Raw genomic sequence first — 9,653 nt, 5'->3', positions numbered from 1 at the left:
TGTTTAACGCAAACCCGACCGATTTGTTTAGATCAATAGTTTACTTTATTGGAACCTGGAGGACTGCCTTCGCACAACCTTCTAAACAAATTTCCCTCTCTAGTGAGCCCTTAGCAGATTGTTATGTCTGCCATACTCAAGAGTAGAGTCTCTAAGGGTATGAGTTTTTCTTATTTTTATTATTGGGATAGAAATTATGTGAGACTGAGATGTCTCTGTTATTGGTTTGAGCAGCAGAAATGATCGTTAAATGATAATCTCTCTGTCTCATATTACTTGACATGTTTAGCTTTTGCACAATTATTAGAGGTCGTTAGGTATGAGGTATTAGAGATAAATAGTTTCGGGATAAAATGAATGACTATTTCATTCCATGTTTAGTGCAAGGTACTAAGTGATAACGGAATCAACCCACAACATGGAAACAAGACACAAAACACAATAGAAGCCGAGAACCAAAGTGGGAACAAGTCTCGGCCAAACAAGAATAATACAAGATGGACAAAGTATCGTTGTGTTTAACCACCAAAACAGCAAATACAACAAGAAGATGATAACAAGGTGACAAGAACAACAACAACTAGATGTCAACAACCCCCGGTTTCACTAGAACAAGAACACAAACAACTACACGATTACAAGAATGAAAAGGATAGGTAGTGAAACATTAACCCTTACAAGAACTAAGAACCCAAGTGTATGTAAAACACTAAGACCCTTAATATATATAAAAGCAACATCAACACTCTTACAATGACACAAGAGGGCGTTAACCACTCAAGCACCAAGATTTCTAACAAAGATTTGCAATACTAGTGATTTCACACTAGCATCACCCTCATTTCGGTTTTGGTGGCTTTTCCAAGCCCAAAACTAAAGGTGTTGCACTCTCCCTAGAGAGAAGAAAGGTGTTTCAAATGTGTCTTATAATATCATTCAACAACTAAGGAAATAAACACCTAATGCTAGCCTATTTATAGACTTATTACAAACATAAGTGAAATATCCAAAAAGTCCTTAATGAAGGGAAGACAAAAGGCGCCTATGGAGTGTATGTAGGGGCTTTGGTGTGTCCAAAGCCCTCTTCACACTTCAAGTTGGACACTTCCTTGGCTTGATTCTATGCATGCATACGTACGCCCATCTTCATGATTGTGCCCGTATCATCCTCTCCATCTTGAGAGAAATTTGACCTCAAATTCATGGATTCTTCTCTTTTAATTGGGTACGTCACATGCATCATCATACGGCCAAACATCTACACTACTATCTTCATTTTGCCCCTCGACTTCCTCTCCATCTTGAGATTTGCCCTCAATCTCATCCGCCTCAATTCCCATGTCTTCACTTGGTGGCGGGTTCCTAGTTGATCCCTACGTCTCTCTCTCAACTCGTCTTCCTTCATATAAGCATCATCAAAGACTCCATATCCTTCATGTCCCTCTCTACCATATGCCTCTACATGGATGTGTCGGTTTTGGAAAAGTGGAGCTTCAATTGAGAGGATTGATTTGGTGAAGTGGAGGTTCGGTTGTGGAGCTTGGACGGGAGGAATATGGCTTCCAAGTCTTTCTTGTTGGACTTGATCGAATTGTGGGGGCATTGGCCTAGTTAGCTCACGGTTTGGAGGGCAATTTGTAGCTTGGCTTGTGGCATTTTGTGATGGTCTTGGAGGATTGATCATTGAATGTAAAGTTTCGGATGTAGAAACATGAGAGTTCCTTCGACTCTCCACTCGATCCAACCTCTCAAGCATAGTAGACATATCACCCTTTATGGATGTCATATCCGAGTGTAATTTTTCAAGACCCGCATTCGCCCGGGCCATGTCTCGGGAAATAGCATCAAGGCGGGCTAAAATGATTTCCATTATGGCCAAGAAGTTACCTACAAAACAAAAAGACAAGTTAGTTGTACGAAGGGGTGACGTGGCATCCTTTGATTGGTTGTGGATAGTGACGTGACAGCTTTGGAATGGTTATGGAATTTGATAAATTTAGTGTTTTTCCAACTTGTGGAAGAGTAATTTTAGTTTTGAAGGGGAAAGACACAAGTTTTGGAGCCTTTTTCACATTCAAAATAGGTTGACTTTCTTTGCACCTTTTAGGCAAAACACCTTTTTGAGGGGGTCGTTCACTCTTTTCTCTTTTGGTTAGTCTTGAAAATTCCCTTACTCCTTTTTGGTAGCGAGTCTTTTGGTGAATCTTTTTGTCCCTTACTATTTTGGTATAGTCTTGGAACTTGTTTCAAGGAAAATAAGAATACTTCACTCTTCCACTTGGTCTTAAGATTAAACACTACTTATTGAAGGTTCTTCTTGTCACAAGACATGAAGATTGGCCAAGAACACCAAGAACCTTCAACAAGATTTGAAGAACAAGGTTCAAGTTGAACCTCCCAACAACAATAACACCTCTTTCCAACACAAATTCACAACAACAATACCAACAATACACCTTTAAACTTCAGATTTCACAATAACAACACACCAGCAACGTTCAAATTTTGAGTCCACAAGAACAACACCAGCAACACTTCGGCCAACCTTGATCTACACAACAACACAAGAAGGAGTTCAAATTGGATCTTGACTCTATTAGTGTTAGGGAAGAAGAAACCAACACTAAAGACACTCAAGACTCACGGAATACTCCTAGATCTAGATCCAAAGACAAGTCTCGGCCAAGACAACAACAAGAACAACAACTTTCTCAGCCAAGAACATCAAACTCAAGAACACAACTCTTTTTTTTTTCAAGTGAGTTAGCCTAAGATTGATTTTGTTGGAACAAAATTAATGATGAGTCTAATACCAAATGATAATGGAATCAACACACAATACGGAAACAAGACACAAAACACAATAGAAACTAAGAACCAAAGTAGGAACAAGTCACGGCCAAACAAGAATAATACAAGATGGACAAAGTAACGTGCTGTTTAACCACCAAAACAGCAACTACAACAACAAGATGATAACAAAGTGACAAGAACAACAACAAAAAGATGCCAACAACCCACGATTTCACTAGAACAAGAACACAAATAACTACACAATTACAAGAATGAAAAGGATAGTTAGTGAGACATTAACCCTTACAAGAACTAAGAACCTAAGTATATGTAAAACACTAAGACCCTTAATACATGTAAAAGCAACCAACACTCTTACAATGACACAAGAGAGCGTTAACCACTCAAGCACTAAGGTTTCTAACAAAGATTTGCAATACTAGTGATTCCACACTAGCATCACCCTCATTTCGGTTTTGGTGGCTTTTTCAAGCCCTAAACTAAGATATTACACTCTCCATAGAGAGAAGAAAAGTGTTCCAAAATGTGTCTTATAATATCATTCAACAACTAAGGAAATAAAGACCTAATACTAGCCTATTTATAGACTTATTACAAACACAAGTGAAATGTCCAAAAAGCCCTTAATGAAGGGAAGACAAAAGGCGTCTATGGAGTGTATGTAGGGGAAGCTTTGGTGTGTCCTTCGCACTTCAACTTGGACACTCTCTCGGCTTGATTCTATGCATGCTCACGTACGCCCATCTTCATGATCGTTCCCGTATCACTAAGTACCGAGATTATTTATCCCATGATTTACATCATAATGATGAGATAAATTATTCCATATATATGGTGGGATAGAAGGGGAGCCTTGGAGTAACTAGTAAAGTTGCTGCCATGTGACCAGGAGGTAACGGGTTCAAGCCTTGGAAATAGTCTCTGGCAGAAATGCAAGGTAAGGTTGCGTACTATACACCCTTGTGATGGGGTCCTTTCCCAGACACCGCGCATAGCATTATCTTTATTGCATCGGGCTGCCCTTTATATATATATATATATATATATATATATGCATGCTCAGTCAAACGACCCCTTAAGGAGAAATTAATAAGGGAAACTGACTAACATGATCCTATTAAACTCACATTAATTATTTATCATTATCTATTGGAGTTAATTAGTCTTTCATTAAATTACCAAGGATAAAGTTGGAAAAAAATGTTCAATTATTTCTTGATTCTTTAAACATGTCAACTATTTTGAGATAAACTTTTTTTTAGCAAACAGTCTAAATAATATGAGACGAAGGAAGTAAGATATGAACAAAATCTATTTTAAACACAAATAACAACGTTTTAGATAGCCCAAGGTTTACAGTTCCTCGGGACTTTGTTAGTAATACTTTTGATTGAACCATTAAGTGTGAAGTTTTTAATCAAATTGGGGGTGTACATCGGTCGGTTCGGTTCGGTTCGATTTTATATATTATCGGTTTGATTTATCAGTTTTCGGTTTTTAAATATGCTAAACCAATAACCAAACCAATAAGATATTTTTTATCGGTTTTAGTTTATTGATTTTTAGTCCTTATCGGTTCGATTTTCGGTTAAATCGATAAGAAAATACTCATAAAATAGAATTAGTACTGTAGTAGTAACTAACATGAAAAAAATCGAATCTCAGTTGTAACCAAAAATCCTACATGCTGTGTTTTAATTTTCAAGAATCATCAAGTTTGAACTAAATGTTGATAGGAGAATTTAAGAGTTTGTATGATTGAAATAATAGGTTTGTTAATTTATAGAAATTAAAGAGAAATTAAGATTTATATATATATATATATATTTACTAGTTTAGCCGCACATGCCTCGCACGTGTAACTTTTGATTATTTAAAATTAAATAATTTTATCTATTGCGGAGGTTTTATCTAACATTTTTATATTTATTCTTAAATTTTTCAAATCTTCTTAAAATCAAATTTAGTTGATTTAGAATTCTTAAACTAATGAAAAAAAAATTAGTTGTCATTAATTCTGATGACTTCTAATAAGAAAATGTTTTACCTTAGATATATTTAATTAATTTTCAACTCTTAAATATTCAGAAAAATAGTAAAAGAATGATTTTGTCTAAAACAAAAAATTCTAATGAAGGGTAAAAAGTTCAAACACTATTACTAAGGTCATACTTTTAATATATTATATAGATTATAGATTTAGATATAGTAATAGATTTGAGATTAGAGATGAGAAATTAGGGATTAGACATTATCCCAAGTTATTTAATATAAAACTTGAATTGATAAAAGATATATTTTAAATGATACATATATTTTTACAAAATAGAAATAAGAACAATATAAAAAAATAACAACTCTTAATTTAAGTTAAATATTCTCGTAAACTTAATGCTATTTTAGTTATATATAATTGTACTCTAATTTAAGGACCAATAATAAATTAATTATGTTGTAAAATTAGTTATTATTCATGAAAAATAAATATTAAATTGACAAAATAGGTTTATTCGTACCGATTCTTTATACAAAAATTACTTAAAATTTGATTGAATATTCATCTATCACATGTATTTAGCAGCAAAAAAAATAGTAAATCAACAACAACAAACAATAGAATAATCTCAAAAGAAAAAGGAAAAGCAAAATCAGTATGCAAAAGACCAAGAAAATAAATCTAGTATAATGTTCGTCCATAAAACATGACGTATAACTGCATAAGTATCCACGTAAAAAAGAAAAGCATGAATTAAAGTTAATTTACCTCAAAAACATAAACTGGAAGAGACCTTTCCTTAAGCCAAGACATAAGTTAGACTGCAATGATTAATACTATATTAATTTTATAAATGAGAATAATGGAAGAAGACTCCAAAACTTAGTAGGAGTCCTTTTCTATTTAGGGAAAAGTTGCATATCTTCACGTATTTTTTATCAAAAAATCCACAATAATCGAATTATTTTTGGAAAAACATATTTTTTGATATATTTATTAAAGTCCTATCTCATATATTTTAGGAGTCAATATTATGAAAATAGTTAAATAATAAATTAAGAAAAAAAAGTGAAAAGACAATTTTGTCTATTACAAAGTCTTTTAGTGAAGGACAAAAGGTTCAAATCACTTTTTTAAGGGTCTTCGGACTTTTAATATATATATATATATTTATTTATTCTTATTGGGTTATCAGTTTACCCAATAACCCAATAAGAAAAAATCGAACTGAACCAATAACCCATAATTTCTTTTTATAAAATCATTAAAAAATTGTTAACCTAATAACCCAATAACAATAAACCAATAACATTTTTATCGGTTTGGTTAATCGATCGTTTCGGCTTATGCACACCCTAAATCAAATTCACTTGAAAATCAATTCTTTTTTTTTTTTTGATTGAAAAAGATTGCATTAAATAAGAAAGGGGGGGAAATTAATTAATTTGTTTTGGAAAATCAATTCTTTACTTGATAAAGAAAGTAGCTTTAAATTTTAAAGTAACAAAAAACCTCAAAGCGAACGGCACAATAGCAACTTTTAGGTGATTTTTTTTATTGATTTGAAGGAATTCATTAAATTGAGAGGGATATGTAAAGTTTGATAATAGAGAGGATATATTTAACCCATAGTATAATGGAGGGTAAAGTTAGTCAATTTTTAAAAGGAAAGTACTAAATGATCATAATTTTTTGGATTAAATTTGGCCACAATTGTGAAAAGACTTATATAGCCTTGTGAGTCTTTTCTTAAATATATTCCCTCCAAATTTTTTTAATCAATGCAGTAACTTTTTTCTATCTCGTAAATTCATTGAAGAACTAAAACTAATTTATACAAGAATAATTTATGAATTTAAGGGACAAATATTATGTATTAATAACTTTTCAATAATTTTTCATGTAACTTAATTAAATATAATTTAAAAGACAAGAAAACATGAGTTTATAACCTCATTCAATAATGTAACTCTACTTTAATTCAAAAATTAAAATAATAATAATGCAGTTAGTCAGTTTTGCTAAATAAAAAAAAAATACAAGCAATTATATTAAATTACAAGAAGTAAATATTGAGAAATAAAAAGAAAGGAAATGGATGATATCAAGTGAATAAAAAATTAAATTTCATCTGAATTTTACTAAATAATATCGAAAATATATCAGAGGTCCAAAACAAATTAATTACACTAATGTAACCGCACGTGTCTTGCACGTATAACATTGCTTATTTAAAATTAAATAGTTTTATCTATTGCGGGATTTTTAATGAAGTATAAAAAATTCAAATCATTTTTTGAAGATCCTTCAAATAAACTAAACCATCAAACTTCAAGATCGGCTACAACATTAATGTGTAAGTATTCTTTTAGGTTGTTGTTAACTAGGATCATCACTTAATTAATTAATTTTTAAAAGATGACAATTAATGAATACGTAAAACTTCAACATCAATGCGTGACTCTCATGGGTTGTTAATAAGATCGACACTTATAAATCATATAATTTTTATGATTTAGATAAAATGTCGATGTCTATCATGTCTAAAGTACTTTGAATTTTTACTATCGTTATTATAATATTTTAAAATTATGTTTAAATATTAATTTAAATATATATTAAATTTATTTAAACATAATAATTTATAAAATTATTTAATCAGAGGTCATAATAGTAACAAATATAAGTAATGGTTCCCAAATTATCAAATCAGCTAATATATGGGTGACAAACTATAGTATTAATGTGTGACTCTCTTGGATTGTTGTTAACTAGAGTCAAACAATATAGTTTTTACTATAACTTTTTGATGTCCATCACGTCAGAAGAGTTTAAGTTTTAATTATCATTTTAAAAATATTTTCAGATTATATTTGAATACTATTCAACCATGCAAAATTTTTGATTTAAAACTTAATTAATAAAATATTTTCAAAGTAATGATTCATAAATTATCAAATCGGTGTAACATAAAGGTGCAAGACTACAATATTAATACGTGACTTTCGTAGGTTGATGTCAACTAGGATCGATACTTATGAACCATATAATTTTTACGATTTCTATAATATATCGATGTTGACCATGTTTAAAGTATTTAGAGTTTTAATTTTTGTTATTAAAATATTTTCAGATGACCTTTAAAAAATTAATTAAATTATGCCATTTAATTTTTTCTTTTTTTGAAATATACAATAATTAATATATGTCATAAAAGAAATAAGTTAATAGTGTGAACAATGTTATTATAAAATTTGTACCATTGAGGTCAAAATTATTTATTCTTTGAGTCAAAAATTATATTGGAGAAGGATATTTTTTTTTTTTTTCGATTTCCCAAGGTATCCCCCAGTTCGACAAGCTAAGGACTAATCCTCCGCAGATCTGAGATCCATTTAAGGGTTTGCCGCTGGCCAATTGGTTGCTGCATGCACAAGGCGGGAATCGAACCCCCGACACTTGCTTAAGCGACCTAGTGAACTAACCACTAGGCCAACCAAGCTTGGTTGGAGAAGGACATTACTCCTTTATTCTTTAAGTTAAAAATTATATTGGAAAAGAACATTACTCCTACTCTGCATTCGAGTGAAGCCACATTCTATTTATGGCCAAACAATAAAAAAAAAAAAACATATAATTTAATCGAGATCATTCTATAAATTTATGATAAATTCTTAAAAAATTAAAATATAAGAATGAACACAGGTTTCTGAGTGTTTGGATTTTTTTAATAGTCAAACATTAATTTTTGACTAAAATAAAAAAATTCTAAAAAAAATTAGAAAAAAACCATGGACAAAAATAATAATAGTTTAAAGTTATAACTTAAATTATTACTATTAATAAGTGTGAAGGAGCAGGCACCTCTTCCTCGAGGTATCTGCTTCCAACTGAATTACTATATTACCCCTAATTAATTATTATAAGTCATTTACGTATTAAAAAATTAATAATATTTAATAAAATAAAAGTAAAATAGATATTTATGACATGTCTGCTTCGACTTTTTCAAACGTGATTTTATTATATCATTCTTAATTAATTATTATAAGTCATCTCATTAAAAAATTAATAATATTTAATAAAAAAATATAAAATAAACATAAAATCATATATTAACTCTTGATGTTTTAAATTAACTTGACGTCTTATATGAGGCTCACTTAAATTTTTTTCACAAGTATTATTTATAGTAATTTTGCTATATCACTTCTAATTAGTTATTATAAGTCATTTAAGATATGTCTGCTTCGCTGCTTCAATCATGATTTTACTAAATTATACCTAATTAATTATTATGGCTACATAAGCATTGTGCCACATAAATTAGAACAAAAGAAAAAGTATAAATAATTAAAAATTTAAATTATTTTAAAAATATAACTGACTATCAATGCCACAAAATTTTTGACAAGGAGAGTAATATATATTTTTGAAAATTACATAAAAAATATTATAAATTACAATCGATATAATTTAAAAGGTTTAAAAGATTTAATCTGTTATATATTTCAAAAAGTACGTAAAAAATACTAAAAGATTAAAAATTTTAAAAGATATAAAATATTTGTCTGACTCTCGAAATTATATAGGCGTCACTTAAATTAGAATAGATAAAAAAATATTATAAATGAGAATAAATAAAAACTTAAATTATTGTTAAAATATAATTGACTATCAATGCCGCGAAAGTTTGGATAAGGAGAGTAACATATATTATTTGAAAATTATTATTATAAATTACAATATTAACAACTTAAAATATCTAAAAACATATTAAAAATATGATTGATTATTTAAATTTTATTTGTATCACATAAATTGAGAAAAAAAATATATTAGG

Source organism: Capsicum annuum, chromosome 7, assembly GCF_002878395.1.
Source record: "Capsicum annuum cultivar UCD-10X-F1 chromosome 7, UCD10Xv1.1, whole genome shotgun sequence".
Classification (NCBI taxonomy): domain Eukaryota; kingdom Viridiplantae; phylum Streptophyta; class Magnoliopsida; order Solanales; family Solanaceae; genus Capsicum; species Capsicum annuum.
The sequence above is the reverse complement of the archived record's forward strand: the minus strand, read 5'-3'. Positions refer to the sequence as shown.